Source organism: Pyrgilauda ruficollis, unplaced genomic scaffold, assembly GCF_017590135.1.
Source record: "Pyrgilauda ruficollis isolate IOZ18807 unplaced genomic scaffold, ASM1759013v1 scaffold6, whole genome shotgun sequence".
Lineage (NCBI taxonomy): Eukaryota > Metazoa > Chordata > Aves > Passeriformes > Passeridae > Pyrgilauda > Pyrgilauda ruficollis.
In genome coordinates, this window is record NW_024527710.1 from 9528501 (window position 1) to 9550903 (window position 22403).

General features: G+C 47.4%; 1 protein-coding gene across 2 annotated transcripts in view; it reads right to left on the bottom strand.

Annotated features, from left to right (window-relative positions):
- ERI3 (ERI1 exoribonuclease family member 3) overlaps positions 1–22403 on the bottom strand; it is a 118787-nt gene that overhangs the window by 54127 nt on the left and 42257 nt on the right. The window lies entirely within an intron of this gene.

A 22403-nucleotide genomic window follows, 5' to 3' on the forward strand; every position in this document is an offset into this window, starting at 1 on the left:
CAGGAGGAAAAGTGTGGGCAGGCAGTCACACCAAACACTGCACACAGCGTCCCAGCTCCCCTGCCAGCTCTTCCCAAAGGGTCACATCCTGGCTCAGCCTGATTGACACAGCCTTCTTCAGTGCCAGGAGTGGCCATGGAGCATTTCCCAATACTAAAGTGGAGACATCTCTTCCTCCCCCTCCACAATGGGACAGGCATCTGGGAGATCATTAAAACCCTAGTATCCAGACTGTATCTTTATGCATGCTCGGAAATGCCAACTGCATCAATCCCAGACCTGGGCGAAAAGGATGAAGAGAGGGATGAGCCAGGACTGACAGCACCACCATCCCTACATCTTCAACTGACCCAGCACAGGACAGTCCTGTGTTCTTAATCTCATTGTACGTCTTTCTGCTATCCCACTTTTCAGCTGCACTGTCCCCACAGCCATGCCACACAGCAGCAGGTATGTGACACCCAGCAGTGCCCTGCTCTCTCCCCACTGGGCCTGCAGAGAGGCTGGGGGGAAGGTCACAGGGAGGTGAAGCGGCTCTCAAGGCCAAACAGGAGTTGCAGCAGCAAGTGAAGAGGCCATGCTAGTCATTTAGGGGTGATCCTGCCAAGGGCAGGCAAGACGGATGGACGCACACCTTGCTGGCCAGGGCAGTGCAGTTGGACTTTACTTCCCTCATTTCTCTTTTTTTTTTTTTTCCCTTTTAATTTTGTCTTGGAAGCCACGATCCTTTAAAGATGTGCACGTCTCATTAGCTCTACCTTGACAATCATTACTGTTCCTGCCAAGGCAGGAGCAGAGCTCAGCCTGAGCGCGGGGGAGTCCATTACCTTGTAGTTAAAGGGACATTGACAACTCTGGGCTGCCTGGTGGTCTGACTCCCCCTTGGAAGCAGGATTGCTCCTGCACACTGCTGTTCCCCCTCCTCTACTGAGCAATAACCCCCAGTTTAACCCAGGCAAGGTGCAAACCTTGCAGTGATGGGTTGTTCTGCAACCACCACATGGCACATCCCCCTGGATGGGGACTTGTAGGTCCAAGTCTATGCTCACAGCCTCTGGGGCAAGGGGAAGAACTGAAGAACTCAAACCTTCCCAACACGTTGCACATGGCCTTCACACAACCACATCTCACTTCAGCAAATGCATGCTCTCAGCTGAGACCACAAGACCCAAGCCCAGCCATGACCAAGCAGCGAGCCCAAAATGTCCACAGAGGTCACACTAGAGGGTGGAGTAAGGATTCCCATGAAGGACCCTGGGACAAGGGCACAGTCCCCACATATGAATGCCTGGTGACACAACTTCAGCAAGTTCTGTCCTTGCTACAAAATGCAACATAACCTACATCTGTGAGCTTGTCCCTAGCTTTTCTGGCTCTGCAGGGTGCAATGTGGGCCACCAGATAGCCAGAGGTGGGGTTGAAGAAGGGTTCAAGTGGGTGAGCATGCAGTGATGGGTGATCCCAGAAAAGAACCCTGCTCACTAAAGATGCTGTCCAGAGAGTCATGTTTTGGCTCATAGCTGGGGGCTGTTACTCTCTGGCTGTTCCCTACTTTGCCCCACCCCAAGGTTGATAACAAAGAACCTGGCTCATGTTATGCAAGGGGAGAAGAACCCCTCACTCAGGAGATTTCAGGGCAAAGACTCCAAAACAACTTTTGATGAAATAGCCCCTGCTTTCTCCAGCTCCACAAGGGCTTTGAAGCCTGGTGCAGTCCCCAGGAGGCAAACACAGCAGGGCGCAGCCCTATGAAGATGATCCTGCTTCTTTGTGCCTTGCAGGATGGGAGCTCTGCTGCAGCCACACTAACTCCTCACTGCTCCCCACAAAGCCATGGCAGGAGACAATAACACACGGCCATGGCTCCGAGCCACACTCCAAGGGAGGATCCTACCTCCACACAAGGCTGTCCAAGAACTTGACAGGACTCTGTTTGAAAAAGATGTTGAAAGAAATGATCTCTTTAAGTGCAATGGGAGATATTTGTCTCTGATTTACCCTTGGCTTTTTGCTCTGGTTCAGGTAGGAGCGGTGTGGGATGGCTGGCAGATCTGAGAGCATGGCACGCCCCAGCGGGCAAAGCGAGCAGTGCGGAGGAAGGCGCGAGTCAGTTTGGAGTGCTCCCCATTTATCAAACTCACGCAGCCCGCCAGCAGAGCGAGTCTTTCCATCATTACAGCTCTCAAAATCCGATTCATACCACTAATCCTGCCTTCATTCTCCCAGATTAATAACATCTCTTTCAACCTTCACAGTGTGATAAATAGACAAAGAGAGAACAAAAGGAGAAACAGAAGTGAGAGAAAGAGCCAGAGCAACTCCACATAATAAAGAGAACCAAGAAAGGGGAAAGGGAAAAAAAAGGGAAAAGAAAAGGGAAAGAAAGGAGCCGGCACACTTGACTCTGCCATTTACTTTAGCAGATTCTCCCCAAGAGCACCCTGCCATCCTTAAAGAATGTAAAACATTGCTCAAAGGAAAGGCTCGTTAGCAGCCCTGACCAGCCCAGGTTTGCTGGAAATCTTTTTACTTCCAACCTCTGCTCAGGTCAGCACTGAAAATGAGTTTGTTGGTTTCTTGTTCTGCTCCTCCCCAGACTCCCACAGAGGCAAAGCCTCCAGCACAGGCTTGCTCTCTCCTTTATTTAAAGCACCAGCTTCTTGGAGGGGAACAGGAGGCTTTGGATGGTGTCTGTTCCAGGGGTGTCCCAGCAGCTCAGCAAGCCTAAAACAGGCTGGCAGAGCAGCAACAGGCTGACACAAAAAGGACTGTTCCAGAAGCCAGGATCAGGCATGGAACTTGGGATGGGGATGAAGACCAAAACCATGATGGCAGCGGAGCAGACATGGAGGATCATGCCATCAGTCTGGCTGGAGGGCCAGAGGAAAGGAGATGCCTGCATGAACAGAGCAGAACTGCAGCAGGGATGTCACAAGCACAGCTCCCCAGGCTACACTTCTCTGTCCCCTGCCTTGTTCCCTCGGAGGGAGCTTCTAACCCTGCCCATCTTGCACATCCCAAATCCACATTTAGGCCACTGGAGTCCCGCTGATGATTGTGGAGCTGCAGTCCCCCTGTAAGCTCATGCCTGCTCCAAGAAAGGGAATGGCATTCACAAGTACCCCATCCCCAGCACTCCTCTGCTCTCATTTGTTCAGAATCAACTGAGCACTGGGAAATGCTGATCCTACAGCCCAGGACCCCAGAAAGCCAACCCCACTGGCCCTGAGACACATGAACAGAGATGTTTAGCTATTTCCCACCCACAGCCTTCACCAGAGCTGTGCCGTTCAGCTTTTTCCCTCTGCCACACTGTATTGAACACTCCATACACCCTCCAAGTTATTTTAATAATTAAATGTTTATTGGCACATTTTCCCATACTGCTTCCCCATTTGCCTGATTTGCTTTCCAGTGAGTGACTTCCCTTGGTTCAGTCCTTCCACAGGGTGCACACCTGCAAAACACTTCCCCTGCTTTCTCCATAAGGAGCATCCATCCCCCTTGCAGCCCATCCCTTTGGACTCCTGGCAGGTGCTGTGCATACTGAACTCCATCATGTCAAGCCCAGATGAACAGCTCAGGCACAGCTCTGGATTTCTGGCCAGGATGGTGCTCTATTATGGCACTCTCAGCCCCCGTGCAGAGGCTGGGCTGGGTTGTTTTTTTTCCCCTCTCTTCTTTTATACTGTTCCATATTACTCCAGGCTTTGAAGTACAGAGAAAAGCAACACTCAATGTGCCTTTTTTTTTTTTTTTCTCCTTAAACCTACCTTTATCATAGCAAATCTTTTCCTTCTCCGCTGTGTCACTGGAGATAGATATCAAGCAAAAAAAATGTCTCCCCTTCTAACAATGGGTTTCCCTTCCCTTCTGAACTTCAAATAGAAAACTCTTATCTACAGCCACAGTTGACCAGCAGAAGAAAAGAAATGAAAACAGACATATGAATTGAACCTGGGCTCTCTTTCTGTTCACTCGGAAAAGCTGTGCTGGGTTCTTCACACAGAGATGCTCTGAACATGTTTATAGCAAGTATTTACTCACTTCACTAGCTATCCACTCACCATGGAAACCCACCTTTCCTCAAGAACAATTCTCCTCTGCTCCATGTACCCTTTTCAATCTCTTCCTTACCTGGCAAACTCCATGCACCTGGGCCATCCAGCACAACACCACCTACCCCTAAAGCTGGGGACAGCAAGAGCTCTTCAAACTCAGCTAACAGAAACTGCAGTGGTGCCCCTGGCACACAGAAAGCTCCACTTCTGTATAGTGCAAGTCCTTTAAATGACAGGATGGATCACAGGCCAGACCTGGCTGGCTGTACTTGCACAAGATGCCTTGCACAGGCTGAGACTAGGCTGCTTCAGCCACCCATGACCTACCCACACACGCCCCATGTGCAGCATCCGTGTGCCACTGCTGGTGCCAGCCAGTTCCTCCATGTGTTTTAACACTCCCCTTTGAATAATCTCCTTGCCTCTGACCAAGCTGTTCCAAGGAGAAACATACAGAAACACAGAACTCCTTTTCCTTCCCCACTTTGGACCCTGGGTACAGACCTCTCCTGTCCTGGCTTTCCTCCCCTTCACTGGCTTGATCTCTGGAGAGGCACTGCCAGGTCCCAAGCTGGGTTGAATACCCCCATAAGGGGACTCACTGAGGTCCAGCTGCTGTCAAGCCACCCCTGTTCTCTGCCTAGTTAACAGAAGCTAAAATGTGAGCACTGTGTTTGACAGACAGTGTCTCTCCCACGACAGTGCCAGGACCAATACACATAGCATGAAGCACAAGGAGGCAGGCACTACTGCCTTCCCCACCTCCCAGTGTGTACTGCTGGGCTACATGTGCTTCTTGAACCCTTCCTGCTTTCAGCCTTGACAACCTTGTCACACAAGCCTTGTGGAACCTGGCCTTACAGCCCTTGAGCACCTCCTGGCTACAGCCACAGAGCTCCTATTTCTTCTTACCCTCTCCAACCCTCCCTGAGTTCAGTCACAAATTAATTCACAGGAGAGTGCTGGGCAGACAAACTGTCTTCTTCACCACAGATGGCATTATGGGCTCTGCCACCAGAGATGGACACAGCTACTGCCACATGTTGTCCCCCAGCCTGCCAGGGGGACCAGAGTCAAAGAGACTCGTTGCTGGAATAGGAGTCCAATTCCCAAATCAGCTGGGGCAGAGCACTGGAAACTTTCCAGATAATTCTGCATTAGAAAGAACTTCCCTTCATGAAAACCCAGATCTCATTCTCATCTGGGGAGTCTGGAGCTCCTGGCCAAAGGGAGGACGAAATCCCACCTGAGACATGGGCAGAAATCCTCCACAGTCACACTTGGGGACAGCATCCAAGTCCAAGCTCTAACTCATTTGGCCTGGAGACAGTTTTGGTAAGTACCTGGCTCAAAGCAGCCCTCAGCCAGGACAGCCCATCCAGTGGCCCCAGCTGCCCAGCAAGCTCTACTGCAGTACTCCACAGAGCTTCCCAGGCAGCAGCATTATTCCTTTAGTGTTAAACTCCGTAAGAGTCCCCAGTGCTCTTCCCATGGGGCAGTCTTGGTGTTGCAGAAGGCTCCTCCCTGTGGGGCTACAATGGGAAGATCCATCAGACAAAGCACCTTCTCTTCAAGCTGCCTGATGACAGATGTTCAGCCAACAGAGCAGTGGGATTGGCAGAGCACTGCAGAAGCGCTTTATAATTCCTGCTCCTCTCCTCCTTCCTCAGCCTCTCCTGGGAGAGAGGCGATGATGAACGGTGACATAACTGACTGTTCCCAATCAAGGTAATGTAAGTAATGACAGCTGACGTGATTCCTGGAACGTGCAGGCGCTACTGGCCCACGTGCCTTGCCTACTGCAGGCAGCACCGCCAGAGCTCGTGGAGGGAGAGGAGACCAGAGCATAAAGTCTGGCTGGAGTACAGGGGAGAGAGAGTCCCAAGACAAGAGGCTGTCTCCAAACCAGCTGCAAATAACTCATTACATCAGTCTGCAAACAAAGCAGGAGCCAAGAGGAGGTGGATAGCATCTACGTCATGGATCAAACCCTTCCTGGCCTGTGTACAATGCCTGCCCCACACCTGGACACCACACCAGAGTGACACCTGAGACTGCAGCACCCCTAGTCCTTAGGAGATGGTATGTGAGGGTCTTGCTTGGTCCCTCAAGGTTCAACAAGCTTTTATTGCTCCAGCCATGCCCCTCTTTCCCCCATCATCCATGACTGTCTGGAAACAGGAACATTACATCAATAACCTGGACCTCACCTCCCATGCAGCTGCTGCGCAGGCAGAACTATGTCATCTGAACTCAGAGCAAGGGGGTGCAGCAGCCAGATTGCATGCACGGTTGTTCAGAGACTCACAGAGGGAAAGAAAATACCGTGCAACCTCATACCCACAGTCCCCTTCCAGAGCCTCAAAATTAGTAGGCAAATTTAATATGCAGAGAAACGACCGATTAATAACCCAGCATTGACTTAAGAAGACCGTGAATAATACATAGTGCTTGTACATGGAAGGGGAAGAAGTCAAGTCCTTCTGCCTGTCAAGTGTATCTGCCTCCCAAGCACCGACACCCGATGAGAAACCTCCCTGCCAGCAACACACAGTTCTAAGCAGCTCTTCAGAAATAGCTTTTGTTAAAATGAATGGCAAAACTTTGCACCAAGTTAGGCTGGCACTTGGACAAGTCCAAATATGGTGTTATTTTAAATGTAATTAGTACTGCCTGTTAATAAAGTCCCTTTACAACTGTCAAGCAGAGGACACCGCTGAGCATTTGGAGCCTTAACCATGAGGCTGCCCAATTCTCTCCTCTGCCTGCACTGCAAGCCTCCCAGCAGCTCAGCCATGTCAAGAAAAAGTCAGATCCAAATAGACAAAAGACTGGCAGAAGCTCAGTTGCAGGTGCTGGGCTCCACCACACCATAATGACAGCAGATGAAGCTATGAAGGAACTATTCCCTTCCACAGCTTGATTCCAGCTTCTGTTGTTTAATGCTGGTTTTAGTGTGAGACACTTGAGCAGTGGCATCAGTATCCCCATGTGGTGCTGTCTACCTTCCTAAATAATGATGGCTGGAGAAAAATTTGCTCCCTTTTTGAGAATATTCCAGACCAGATCAGACTGGAAAATGGTGTTTACCTTGGCAACAGCCATTTTTGTGTAGGGCCTACAATACAAAATGCCCATTCTGAGAGGGGTGAAATGCTGCAGAGCACCAGGGATTTGTGTTGGTAGCATCAGTGAAATACTGTGTATCTCAAGTGCTTTAATTTTTGAGATGGGGAGAAAAAACTGAACAGCAGCTCAGGCAGAAGCTCCCAGCAACTGGTCGTTCTGACTCTTGTGGCTGAGTGACCCTCCTGTGCAGCCAGCCCATGAGGATGCTGCATGGATTTAATGCCTGCAAAGCAATTTGAAAGTGAAAAGCCTCACAAACAAGCCTTGTGGCTGAAGTCCACAGGCAGGAGAGTTGAGACCTAATTTCTGTTTCAATCTCTGACATGGATTCACAGGAAAATCATCCAATCCCCCATGCCTCGGTATCCCCACAATATAATCTGTTGAATGGTATGAGCCTAAATTCATTCATGTCTTTACAGAGCTTTAACATCTACTACCTGAAAACCAAAGGACCATCACTACGCAAAACATGAGCTGTGTACAGCACAAGGTCAGAAGCCATTTTAAAAAGAAGCCACCCAGTGCAAAACACAATGGAAATAAAGTGAGCAGGAAACAAGATTTGCCTTCTTCAGATGTAAATGAGTGCCAGCTAGCAGCAGAGCTCCAAAGACACCCATTTTAGCACCAAAAAGAGTTTCTACAAAGGGACCCAAGAAAAAAAGGCGATAAACAGGCTCAGTTCTCAGAGTCTGATTTCCAGAGTAATAAGCACAGAAACTGAGCCCAAAGAAAAGATCTGTATTAGAATCCAAATCCAATCATTCTGATAATAAAGAAAAGACATCTGAACTGGTGCAGAACTATTTCCAGAGAGAAGTTTGTCTCCCCATCCCTTTAACATCCCGCAGTGGCTCAATGGAAAAATACTTAAGAAGTTGCAAGTTTGGTCATAATGTGTAAAAAGCCCCTGAAATGCGACATCATTTACTCTTCTGTGGTATTGCTCAGCAGAGCTAATAAATCTTGCATGAGCAGAGCTGATTCTAATTTTCTAATATGAAAAGGCATTTGGATTGAGAGAGAGGGGAAGATAAAAGTGATTGAATCTCCAATAGCCCAGCGTCAGTGACAAGAAACATCCTGCTATGGACCCCAAGGAAGGATGGCTCCCCCTCCTCCCTGAACCACAGGCACACTCACCTGCTTGCACATCCAATTCTCCCTGCTTTCTGCTCGCCACGTCTCAGTCTCCCCTATTGACAGGACGTGGTTTTAAACACAGTTACACAAGTTATCATTTCTGCCTTTTGATCAATCTGAATTTTCAGGACAATTACCCTCTTAATCAATGATTGCTATCAGCAGCCCCTTGGATTCTTCACCAAGGCAATCGTGCCGCCGGGGCAGACAGCGTGTGCATATGCAATGAAGCTGCAGGGAGGCACAAGTCCATCTTCCCCTGACGTAGTCATCGGCTGAAAGGGTGGAGAACTGTGAAGGCCACTTCAAGGAACACCTGACGTAAAAAATAAGTGGAGGGAATTAAAAGGGACGTTGTGGGAGGTATCTGTGGCACAGCTGGGCTGGGGGGGATCAGGGACCTGCTGAACATAACATCGAATTGAAAAATAAGCCAACTAACCCAAGAGATTTAACATCCACCGAAAACATATATTTAAGAGCTATCTATAGCCAGCACTAACCATTCCTAATGAGGGTAATAAAGTCAGTTTCCAATTAGAAACTGAAACACTAGAAGAAGGAAAGGCAGAGAGGCAGCTTTTAAAAACCTCTGAAGATGTGGGATTTGGATATGGAGCTTTCTTTATTTTTTTTTCTGTCAGAAATTACTTAATACCACCAAAATGCCCCTAGGATTTACACACACAAAGCAAGCCCCCCGCTGCTGTTCCCTGGCAGAATATGTGTTTCAGTAATTGATGTTTGCACAGAACCTCAGCTCTTAGAGGATGTGGCTCCTTTGAGGCATCTCTCAGCACCACAGAAACATGGCCTCAGATATTTAGACACCACAGGAAACCTCAAAGCAGCCAAAAACCAATTGCAGGGGCTGTGGGCTGGCTGGGGTATAAGGCTTGGTATCCTGCTCTTGCAAGAGCACCACCAGGCCGCTGGCAGGTTCGTGACATTTGGCTTGTGCTTCCAGACGAGACAGGGCCAAGAACACGTGGCTCCCACCCACACATCTCTCTGGGCTGCTCCCTTGACAACCTCAAGTGCTTCCCCATGGCATGGGACTCCTTAACACAGCATTCTGCCCAAAAAATACCTCAGCCTCACCTAGGCACCATTGTGTCTTCCTGAGCAGGTCAGCAGGTAGAGAGGCTGCATCTTTTCCTAGGCTTGGAAAGCATCCTGCACCTCTCATGTGCTGTGTCAGCAGGAGGGAGCTTTGGGACCTGGACGGCAGCAGGAAAATGCTGCTGGAAAGCAGTCCAGCTCCTGCAGAGGAAGGCATTGTGATGGCTTCACCATTTTGACTACCAGATCGGGCTGGCAGAAAGCAACAGAGGCAGCGCCAGGTGAGGCTCATGGGCCAGCTGCCTTTGCAGGCTGCTGGCTGGAGGAGCTCTCTGAAAGGCACAGTATTTCACTAGCTATTTTGCATGGTGAATTGCCGACCAAAGATATCCCCACTGTGTACTCCAGAGCAATAAAAATAAAAAAAAACCACAAGAAGAATTCTTTAGGCGGGTAATGGGCATTTTATTCCTTTTTATGACACTAAACATAGGCAGCTGGCATAATTACACCACAATAAAGGCATAATGTGCACCTAGCAGAACAAACTCATACTTTTGATAATTAGGCAGAGCAAACACAGTCTGGTATTCAGTCACATGGTTTTACTGTCTTCTGGATCTGTCAGAGCCCCTATCCCCACAGCACATCAGCCCCGTTCTTACAACTGGATTTAGCTGGGCCCCATAGGGAAGGCTGAGCAAGGAATGTGTTGCTAGAATTCTCCTGCACCAAGAGGAATGACCATGCACCTCTACTGCTTAGAGCAGACAATCCATATGCAGTTCCTGGGAGGTCACTGGAAACTACATGTGGCAGAGTTACCAGCAAAGGATCAGTCACCTCCTGATCGGCACGGATTGTTCCCACAGGGGAAGGAAGGGTGCAGCAGAACCAGCTCCATACAGGCAAAACATACGTGGTACAATGGCAAAGGGAAACCCAAAACACAGGAGAGACTCAGAGCTGCTTCTGGTTTGGCAGCTCTGCCAAGACCAGCCCCTTCCTACCTGGAAGGGCTGAGCAGAGGTGTGGGGACACTCCTCCACTGCCGTGGCCAAATACAGTTGGTGCCAAAAGGCAAGAACAGAATGGCATGTCCCAAGGAGGCTGAAAGTCCTTCATCTACAGAAATAAAGGTCCAGTCTGGACCTGCTGGAAGCTAGCAAGTAGCTCTTTGAAAGTTTTGTGCTACCCTTAGTCCTGGTAGACCTGCCTCCTCCAAAACACACTGTCAGGCAAGAAGCGCACTCCTCTGGCAGCTGCAGCATCCACACAGGACAGCTCTTCCCTGAGTGAGGAGCACAGCCAAGGCAGAGATCCCAAATAATCTCTCAAATATTAACAGCATCAATCAGGGCCAGGCTGACAGAGGTTACCACAGTGGGAGAGCACAGAGAACAGGCTTTCCTGAAATTGGCACAAAACCATAAATATCAATAAATATCTATAGTTTGTTTAAAAACACATCTGCAGGATGCATGCAGGAGGAGCACTGACAGAACAGTACACTGCCATTTCATCTCCACACCACTAAAACCATTGGGGATGCCAACCAATGCCTGGAGGAGAGACAACAGCTTAACAACATTCCATCCCGCATGGATTAATCTAAGTCATTTGCTTTAAGGTATTTTGAGTGCAGTGTTGAAATGCCAGTGTCCTGGCTCTAAGAAAGGTGAGGTGGATGGAGCTGATCCATCAGCCATGAGTGGGACCTACAATTTCAGCTGTGGATATGATGTCCAGGAAAACATCAAAAAACACGGTTATGAGCTTTTGCGACACAACATTGAACACGAGGAAGGAAAGGTGCATGTTTGCCAGTAAATAAAAGCATCTTGCCCCACCACACCTACTGACACCCAGAAGGGACTGTTGAGAGATGATGGGTACTAAGAGAGCTTGGGAATGGCCAATTGCTCAGGAGCTTTGATGCCCTATAAAGATGGCAGCAGCACTCATGTCAGAGCACCCAAGGAGAAGACGGTCCTGGTCTGTAGGAAACAATGCCTAGGCAACTGGGAAAACCAGCCACTATGGGACAGACCCTGGCAGGGCTCATGCTTCAGAGTGATGAGAACTGCCCTCCCCAGCAGGCTACAAAATAAGAGAAGTTTATGCCCAGACAAGGGCAAAAGATGGGTTGTTTTCTAAACAAAAGCAGATCATATCTGTAGACTTTTCAGCCAGTTCTTAGAAAAGCCACTTTGATAGATTCAATCCTTGGGCTGCAGGCAGAGTTCAAGCACGGAAACCTGCAAGTGGAAAGAGCAAAAGCCAGGATGAAACCAGAAGTGCTATGCTAGCATGGGGGAAGGGTGACAGGAGACTTTTAATCCTAACTCTGAAATCAGCTTCCTTAGTAGCCTTGGGGTTCTGAGGGATTTAATTAATTAATTTAATGAGTGTGAAGTACTGCAAGTTATTAATATACAAATTCCACTACTGTATCTCCCATCTCACTGCTTACCATCTCTGGCTGCTTTACACTGAGCCCACGAGAAGCCAAAGCCAAGCCCTGGTATGCTTCTGTGCAATGGGGCAGAGGCTGCACACCCACACTTTCCCAGCCAAGACACCAGTAGCAAAGTCCCAATCCTTTCAGTAGGACAGTGCATCACACACGGCACAGGGCACCAAGAACATCTCTTAAAAAAAAAAAAAAAGAAAAAGTTCTGCTCTTCCTATTTACAGGTAAGCCAATGGCTACCATAAACCAGCCTGCTGTTGCTGGTGGTGATGGCAGCAGTCAGTCACTCTCCCTTTTGTAGCTATGCTGGCTTGGTAGGACAATGAGGACCAAACCAGGCAGTGTTTTAATTCCCAAGGCTAGAAAATCTGATAGCCCATCATGCCTTCCTGGAGAACTGCAAAAGCCTATTTTCATGCTCCTACATGGAGCTCCTGTCTTTCAAATAAATGCTGAGAAAACCAGCTCTTTTCCCAGGCACTAGGCAGCTGTGCTGGTACTCAAGTAAAGCTCCAGATGAAGGGCTGGGATGCAGGGATGCTCTGTCCCTTACCTTTCCCATGGGACTCTAGGAAAGGCCATTTTTCACACATTTGTGCCTTCAACTCCCAGCTCCTCCCTCAACCTGCAAGCAGCAACCAGACCCATGGAACAAAGGTCTGAGCAGTATGTTTAACCTCAGCAGCAGCAGACACACACAGCCAGATGGAAACCAGGAGGCTCCTTGGTATAGGGGACAGATGTTCAAATCCCCCAGCATGGGGAATGCAGGCACAGTGAGGTGCAGCTGAGCAATATGGCACTCAGCAGGAAGAGCAGCACACAAGGTCTGAGCAGCTGCCTTTCTGCCTTTTGCCTGCAGCTAAAACAATGTGCATATAAAGAACCACAAATGCCAACCTGCCTCCAACCACTTGCATAGACAAGGATACTTTTGGCAAAGTGACCATGGTTGTGTATCAGCAAACCACTGCTCAGAATTTCACTTAAAAGGTAAATCTTTTGCCATGGTTAAAAAAAGCTCAAAGGCAACAAATTCTCCTCTCTGCTTTGTCCAGTAGCTGCAGGCTACACGGGGCTAAGGAACATTACTGTGCTTCTCAGTTTCTCTTGAATCAATACCTTCTGACCTTACCTGAGAGCTCTCTGCATCACATGTGGCTACAGGAGGCCCTGGTTCTTACTTGAGGCCCAAAGGCACTGCCCAATAAAGTCTGCCTTGGGATTTTCCCAGTTCAAACATATGGGACTTGGGCAGACAGCATCAGGAGGGGAGTGGAGACTGTACACGGCACCCAAGGGAAATACCCCTTCTTTCTCTGATCACCCTTTCTGTGAAGAAATTCTTCCTAATGTCCAACTTAAATGTCCCCTGGTGCAGCTGCAGGCTTTGTCCTCTAAATCCCTCATTCTTCCTCTGGAGGTCATGTCTTCCAGTTCTCTGACCCTTCTGTTCTTCTCTGAGTTTTCCACCTGTGGCAGGTCCTCCCCAAAAGCAGTTTCGTTCCAAAGGCTAAGACCAGGCTGCAAAACACCCTGCCTAGGAAAAGAGGTGAACTTTAACGTGCACCTAAAACACTTTAGTATGCATTAGCAAAAGAGAATGTAGGAGAACCGCTGATGGTAAGGAAGTTAATGTGTGCGTGAGATGCCATGAGAAAACATGCAGCATAGCTAAGAGAAGGACAGAAGGATGGAAGGAAGTTCCAGGAAGAGCTTGTTGTTAATAGGACCAAAATACTAAGGTGTCCCCTTTACCCTGGAGTAGATCTAAGTAGCTTCCATATAATTTACATGAACCCTCAGGGGATCACATCTTTCCTGTCTCTTTGTACAGACACAAGTTCCACAGAAAATTGCTTCTGTGTTTTGATGATGGAATTTACAAAAAAAACCCAAAACCAAAAACCAAAGGAGAGGGAAACACAAAATCATTTGATTTAGGCAAAAATGGATGCTCTATTTCTGCCCTCCTGAGATGGGCATGTATGTTATTGTTCAAGTCATCCAAAACCAGTGAAGCCTCCAGGCTGCATCTAGAGCCCCTCTCAGCTGTATCAAGACCAGCTCCTGAGACTGCAAAGAAAGGAAGTGAAATGTGAGGCTGGGATCATTACTTTGAAAATATAAGCTCGTGCCACTGAGCCAAAGCCTGTTATATCAACATGGGTTTGTGTCACCCAGCAGCAGACATCATTCTCCATCTCTGCCTGCTCAGTTCTCCTCCTCCCAGGACAGCTGGCAGCACGGTCATCCGCGATGCTCTGCAAAGTCTAGCTACAGAAAGCTCCCAACACCTTGCCCAGCACGTTAAGTTATAGGACTGAGCTACTTCCATCATGTTTGGAAGCTGCTGGCAACGCACAAAGTATAGAGGAGTAAATAGCAAAAACCTTAAGTTCCCTTCCCTAGTACAGACAGCCCAGAGGGAGGTGCTGTTTCTTAAAGCCTCCAGTGTTTAATACTCACTGAATTGTACCTCTGCTGTCACAGAAGATACTTCTACTCTGTGTCTCCAGTCACCAGCTTAGGCAGCAACTCTGAGGGAGGGAGACAGCCTTGCCTGGCAGTGAGTCCCAGGCTGAGAACATCGGGGGCAGAGCCCTGAATGAAAACTACTGTCCATGTAGCCCACGTGCTGTGTCTGTGCTTTCTTTATTTTATGTGAAAGAGGATGTCAAAATCAACCCTGATGATTACTGTGAGCACTACCTTAGCATGTATTGCACAACCCCTTGGTCCATTTGGTTACAACTTGTAGGGAAACTGAGACATCAACCCATGCTGTACCTTCTAAAGAATCCAGGAAGACAAAAGGGAAAAGGCTGCCAAGAACTTCCAGAATGCCCTGCCTATTGGCTTTCCTTGGAAGTACGTTTTCACTCAGCACTCCTTATTAAGTAAGAAAGGAAGGACAGGTTGCTCTGCAGAAGGACGGAAAGGGCTGCTCCTTTAAGGCCTCTCCTGGATGCCCTTTCCCGTTGAGATGACTATCCTCAACTCCCTCCTCATCTCCCTCCCTTTGATTTAAGAGTTCCTCTCCTGGCCCTGACAGTAAGGTATTTCTGTCCCACAGATTATAACTCACTCTGGGCTATTATTCAACTCCCAAGCCCTGGCCCTGCTGCATTTAGTCCAAACATAATATCCTTCATGCATATATTATCTGTCTCCCTATTATCTGGAATCATTTCGGAATTAAATTTCAGTCCCGCAATATTGGCTTGAAGAGCGGCTCGCTTTATGGGCTAGTCAAAGGTTAGAATACCAATCAAAATAACACTGCCGATGCAGAGAGACATTTTAATATTCCAAAACCCGGTAATTGTAAAAGGACATAATATTTTTTCCCTGATTACCCCAAAGGCAACACATGTTAACAAGGCGAGGGAGAGAGTGAAAGAAATTTCAGAGTTCAGACAGCTGCACGACAGATTTAAAGGAGAAGTCGCGGATGGCTGCTGTGCTCCAGCCCCGGAGCAGGAGGGCTCCTCTGACCGTGCCAGAGGCAGCGCATTCCCTGGGATGCTTCCCCTCCAATCCCAGCCTTGTGTTCATGCTGTCTGTGCTCCCCAAGCCAGGAGCTCTCGAGAGTGCTCTCACTGCAAAGGAACAGAGCGGCCAGAGCTGTGCGAGACGGACGGGCAAAGATCATCGTGGTAGAAGAAACAGCCACGATCGGCTGGCTGACCTGCACATGCCACAGCACTGCCCCAAATTCCTGTCTGAACCACAGCTGATGTTTTTAGGAAAAAAGCCTTCCCTCCTGAGCTGGATTATCCACCACAGCCCTCGGTAAGTTGTTCCAACAGTTAATTACGCCACAGTGTAAAGATCTGCATCTGAATTACCTTGCTTTGGCTTCCAGGAACTGGAACTGCTTATGCTTTTGTCTGCTTCCGTGAAGGAACCTCTTGTCACATCTTGGCTCTCCCTTTAGATATTTGGCAACTATAGCCCTTACCCTTCTCTGGTACCCTGAAAGGCTCCCAGGGTTGTTACTGCATGGCGAGTGCTCCTCAGGTCTTGCAGTTCTCATCCAGTCTTCAAGTTTCTAGAATTCTTTCTGATGCAGATGGGATCCAACATCCCATACTGGTCAAACCAGACCCAAAGAAAGGAATGATCCAGACCCTCTGCTCCTCCTCACCATTGCCTGTTTATAAATCCAACAGTAGCCACCTTCTAGATGCAGTATCTGCACATGTTATCAAAAATGATTTCTATGTTTTCTTTCAGGGCATTGACAAAAGTGTTAAATACAAGAGGTCTGAGAAATAGATCCCTGTGGGACTCCACTAGGAAGACATGCACTCCATGATGATTATCCATTTACAATTAAATGCTAGGAGCTGTCAGTTTGCTCTTTCTTAATCAATGTAATGTGTGCCATGTTGATTTTGTATCACTCTTGTTTCTTAATCAAAATGTCATAAGGTACCAAGTCAAATGCCTTCTAGAAGTATATTACATTGACATGGTTACCTTTATCAACCAAACATGTATTCTCATAAAAAAAATATCAAGTTAGTTTGAAAAAGATCTAGTTTCCATAAATCCACATTGATTGGCATTATATTACCCTCTTTTCATTCTTTATTAATCAACTATGATATCTGGCTTTTCATTACTTTGCCCAGAATTAATGTCAAGATGATAGGGCTATAATTACTTCATCGGTCATCCCATTTGCCCTTCTAAATTACTGGTACAACATTAGCTTTCTTCCAGTCCTCTAGAACTTCCCCCATGTTCAAAGACTTATTAATAGTCCAGGGCATCTCAGCCAGCTCTTTAAAACTCCTGTAAACCAGCTATGCAAAATGCCAACCAATTCACCACTTGACTTTTATCAGAAAATTGTGTTGTAACAGCAAACCTCTTGCTCAGCAATATGGCAACCTCTGCCTTTCTGTAAATACAGAGCAAAGTATTTATTAAACACAGTCATTTTGCTGTTATAAGCAATTCCTTCCATTTCCTTCCAACTATGAACCAGTGCCGTTCCACAGACACTTTCCTTTCCTCACCTCTGTGAAAGAGATACCCTTACTTGTCTAGCCCTGGAGTCACACTTCTCCTTGTGCTTCCTTTCACTATCTCTCCCATTTCTGCCCTCTGAGACTTTCCAAAGCCAAGAGCTTCATCGATGGGGTGAGGAACCAAGCAAGCCCAGGTCCCTCTGAAGGAAGGTTTGACAGGGTCTCAGAACAGGCACCCATGCTGCAAACCAGCAAAGCCCAGGGCACAGTTCACTGCAGTTAGGAGGCAACATTTATTCATGTGCTTGATGCTGTGGTCAAGCATTTTGCCTGAGGAGTCCTCCTCTGGCATTTCTAACCTTACCAGGCATTTTATATTCCCTGCAGTCAGTAACTCAATAAACAGGAAACTCAATAAACAGGAAATTGATAACAATCATTCTAAGTCTTCAAGAAGTTAGACCTCACAAAAACAACTTCCAAATATATGAGTTAACACATAAACCATTTCTCACCCATTCCAATGATCTTCATCTAAAGCACTCAAGACACTTCAGCACCAAGTGCCTTGAGAAGTACTCACAGCCCCGCCTCCCACCCCAAAGGCAGAAGGAATTGTTAATTCAGAGGAGAGACAGAAAGCTGTTAGCAAATCTTTGTTTGTTTAAGATGTGTTTATTTCTAGTAGCCAAATATTAACAAAAACATCCTATTACATGCTTCCTCTGACAGATTTCACAATGCAAGTAGGTGACCTTAAAACATTTGTGGATGTGTATTAACAGTTCACTTCCAAACAAGAATATCTACATATCAGTAAAGGCCGACCCTGGAAAAGGCCAGCTCTGTGCACAGCCACAGCACCCCAGCATGGTCACACTGTGCTCCCCAGGCTCTATCAAGCCTGTTTCATCATGCCCAGAGAGGGAAAGTTACAATCCTCCACACTCATCATTCAACTCTTGCCTTTCATAAAAACTCCCCTGAATTTCAGGAGGTTGTCAAACTAAAGACTAGTCTTCTCTCACTCCTAAAGCAGCCACTATTACTGTATCTAAAGACATGCTGCACCCTCTAAACAGAAATCAAAGATGGTCAAAGATGCCAGGATAGCTGTGCGGAGAAAGGGACAGCTTTGTGATGGGTATGAAGATTGTCTTCCTTTTAAAAAATAAATGAATTATAATTTGAGAAACAAGGAATAAAACAAACCCTTAGTGGATACATAAAACACTCCTCTTATCTTTTAACTGCAAAACATCCAGAGAATAAATGGAAGATCAGGAAGGATAGTGCACACATGTTAAGAATTCCACAAGCCAGTTCTAGAGTCCACAAGTGCCTTTGTGCAAGCCCTCCAACAAGTTTTGCTGGGCTGGAAAAGACAACTGAGCAAGAATATGACTGAGTCTCAAATCAAGAGTAACACCATGAAGAAGAACTCGAAACACATGTTCTTTCACACAATGCAAGACCTAGGTCAAAGAAAATAATCTGACAAGAGGTTTAAAAGAAACAAAGGGACCTGCGTCTTCACACAATGTATGAGTAAACAGAGTATAATTGATGCATAATTAAATAGCAAAAGTCATTGCCGCAGCATGCTGTAGAAACTGAAAGCATAAGCAGATTCAGAAAAGGGTGTACAAGTTTCTGGTAGACAGACTGTGCTAGATGCAGTGGTCCAGGCACAGCTCTCAGTTCTTGAGGAGACAATTGCTGGGAATCAGAGAAAGCTGACTCAAGCCATGCTCTCCCTGTTACATCTGCAAGCATCAGCTACTGGCTTCTGGCACAAAGATAATCTGGGTTACACATTTGGTCTCACCCTTTTGATACCCTCATCATCTAACATTCTTCTTGCACAAGCTCATGGTAAGAAAATATATCTTAACCTCTCTTCTTCCACGTCCTCCCTCCTTTAAACTACTCTCCCTTCAGTGATATGCTCCCACCCCAATGGTGCTGACAACTCCTACTGCCTGCTGGGCTTCCCATTCCCAGTCTCTTGGACACCCTGTGATTGCAGGCACTGTGTCCTCAGCCAAACACAGCACTGGTTCCAGCCCCAGGGGTGAGGATTCATCACTGGACCAATCATGCTGCTAACTCTAGTGGGACCTGGAAAACAAACCACAGAGGCTCCTGAAAGAGCAGAGGGAGCACAAATGAAAGCTGATCCTTGTGTAAGAATAAGCAGTCATGGGTTTACCCAGGCTACGGGAGGATACTCTCGGGGCAGCAGCTTGGTTGTAGCTTGCTAGCTGCAGCAGCTTTCCTTTTTGCATAAATCTTGACCCATGGCCTCCTGCTTTTTGCACACATTACTCCACTGGTGCCCCTCTCTGCTGACATGAAGCCCTCTCTGTTATTTCCACCCTGAGCATCCAGCTCCAGTGATGTAGCTCAGGTTCTGCACCTCAGTCCTAACCCACGGGGCCTCTGCATATCAACATGACAGGTCCCTAAGGAGAGCTGGCAGAAGGGATGGTGGCTCTCTATTGAGATGGTTTAGGGGGATATCTGAAATGTTGCAGCATTCAAAGAAAGCCTCCTCTGCTTTCTGCTCCCCTCCCATAAGGCTGAGCTAATCGAAGTGAAGAACATGATAAACTCTCTGCCCCGAGTCAGCTCTACACTGACAGTTCACTAGAGATACAAGATCGCTCAGTGACATTAAAAATGTCAGCAAACACCGACCAGGCTTGACAGAAGGGATGCATTTGCAGGCTGGGGCGGCATAGGGCAAGGTAAAACTTCAGCAAACATGGTCAAATGCACAGGCAGTTTTTCCCCCCCCATCTCCTCCACAGAAGGCTTTTTTACAGATCCCAAGACACTGTGGCCACCACTGCAGCAGTCAGATGTGGAGCTCACCACCACCTGAACGGCCAGATCAATCCAACAAGGTTTGCTAGAGGCAAAGTAATCATGACAGCTACTGGGGGCAATTTCTGTCTCCAGCTTGCCCAAGAGGCAGGTCTTAGAAATTGTGAAACCTGCCTGCAGGCACAAAGTTCTCACTTCAACTGCTCCTGCAGCACAGCAGTGAAAAGGGACGTTTATTGGCAAATGAACTCTAAGAAAGACTCTCTCTCCACTGCAGGAAGAAGATCTGCTGAGCTCTGAAGCATCCCATGCTCTGGCAGAGGGAGTCCAGACAAGGACTGTTTTTTAAAATGATACGAAACAGAGACAAAGAGGACCTGAAGCTGTGTGTGCCTTGGCAGAGGAATCTGGAATATATTTTGCTGCTACTGCAATTCACATAGGTACACAAACTTGTCTGCGTGTAATCCTACTTCAGCATTGTCTGGTAATTGCAGCAGGAGCTCCCTAATTCAGACAGGTCCTCTTGTTATCACTGCCCATAAGCAAAGACTCAAAGAAGATACAGCAGGTGCAGGTGGGCCCCTCCTTCAGGAAACTACTCTCTGTCATATGTGCCTGTTTCCTTGAGATCTGAAACATTCAAGTCTCTGCATTATCCATGACCTAGAAATCATCAGTTTCACACTGCAAGCCCCACCCACCTTCCAACACCTTCACTTACTTCATGGATCAGGTCAGAGGCAGATTCAGCCTAGGAGGTATTTCTAAGTTAGCAATGTGCCAGAGGGAGGGGGAAAAGGGCCACCTGAGCTATGAAGGGACGAATGGAGGGGCTAGTTACCTGTCCACTCCTATCTGCCTCACTCTGGGAGCTCATTCAACAGAGACTGAGTCTCCACTGGGTCCATCTGTTTTGACAGAATTAGTTATCTAGGCAGGAAATTCTCTCTTGTGAAAACACACAGGCAGTTGCCCCACAAGCACCTGAAAGTGCATGGCATAGAAAGATCACCACCACAGAGTAAGAGCAAGTCCCAGGAGAAGCAGCTCTTAGTCACAAGACAGGAGAGGCCCCTGCTGTTCTCTGCAACATAGGTCACTTCCCAGAGGGACACCGCGTCCCTGGAACCATTCTGTGTTCAGAGGGTGTCAGGTATTACAGTGACAGAAAAACTTCATTGTTTTTAAGGGACTAGAGGGGCTGGAAGAAGATCACCATTTCTCTCTCACATCCCCTTTCCTGCACAATCCGAAGGAGGTTGAAGCTTTACTTTCCAAATAACACATCTGCAGAGGAGGACAACCCAACCCACATGCCCCCATCCTACATGCTCAGCATGTGACCCTTTCAGAGAGCTGGATAGGGGAACATTTCACTGTAACAACTTCCCTCCTGCTCCTGCCTTTAGCTCTGTGCTTGGGACTTCACGGATGCTTAGCAGCCCTCAGCTTAGTATCACAATATTTGCTAACATGCAATACATGAATGCTCACCTTGAAGAAGAGACACTTGTCTGGACATTCACATAATGAGGAATCCCAGCTCCTAACACACAGAATCCAGAAGCCTTGAACTATGGGAAAGTGCCATAAGTCATTCATCCTAAGGCCCAGAGGAGGAGCATGGCTGGATCAACCTACTTCTTAGCAAACATCACAGTACACAGGGATTTTTTTTTTTTTTGAGTATTATTATTCTGCAGCTATCAACCTGCTGGTTATATAGCTGCTATCCATTCACCGGAAGTTTAGTGAACTTCAAATGGCGATCATTAATGGTCACTGAACTGCAGAATGCCCCAATGTGCTTTCAGATTTCATTTACCAAGGACCAGCAATCAGCCAAAAGATTTGCTCTGACAGCAGGGAAATACAAGACCCTTTGACAAGTTCAGCCAGGAATGTGCTGCCAGCATCCCTTGTTAAGTTCATGTTCTACCCTATTTGATGGAACAGATCATGCAAATTGTCCTTCTGCGGCTGCTCAGCCTGTCACTCACGCTTCCATTTAAAACAATAAATAAGTAAAAGAACAAAAGAAAAGCCTGCAAGAACAACGAGCTGTTTATAAGAAAATCTGCTTACTGAGATCCTTAATTACCAGGAAAAGGCATAGAAACCCAAATAAAGCACTAAATTGGATGGGGGAAGGGAATCTTACTCAACTAAAGATTTAAGCAGGAGGGCCACCCCCATTTCTCTTGTGCACAGACCGCAGCCTCCTCTGTCACCCTGCTCCTGCTTGTAATCACACTTGTTCTTTTCTTCCCACTTTGGTGTGTGACTTATGGCATCACCATGTTTTTCTGTGCAGATGAAGCAGCTGCACCAGGAGTCCTTGTGGATGCACAGCATGCTGCTCCTTAACCACCCAGTGAAGGTGTGCAGCAAAAGACAAGGCACCAGACAGTACTCAGTCCAAGGCATTTTGCTTAGCAAAGTGATCACTGATCTCTTAGGTGGATGTGCTGCTGAGACAGCTCCCTTTCCCCACGCCACAAAGAGAAATGCTGATTTTTATATTGGAGTATTTCCACATTTATTAACTGGAATTTCATCTGACGGGAACCATGCTCCTAAGAGCCTTATATGGCTGCAAAACAAAACAAAGTCAGCAATACTGGTGACAACACAACCTCCACTGAAAAAGGGTCTCACAGTGTCCCAATATTATGCAGACATTGCACTGTGCCTGCCACAATGGGATTCTCCCCAGCT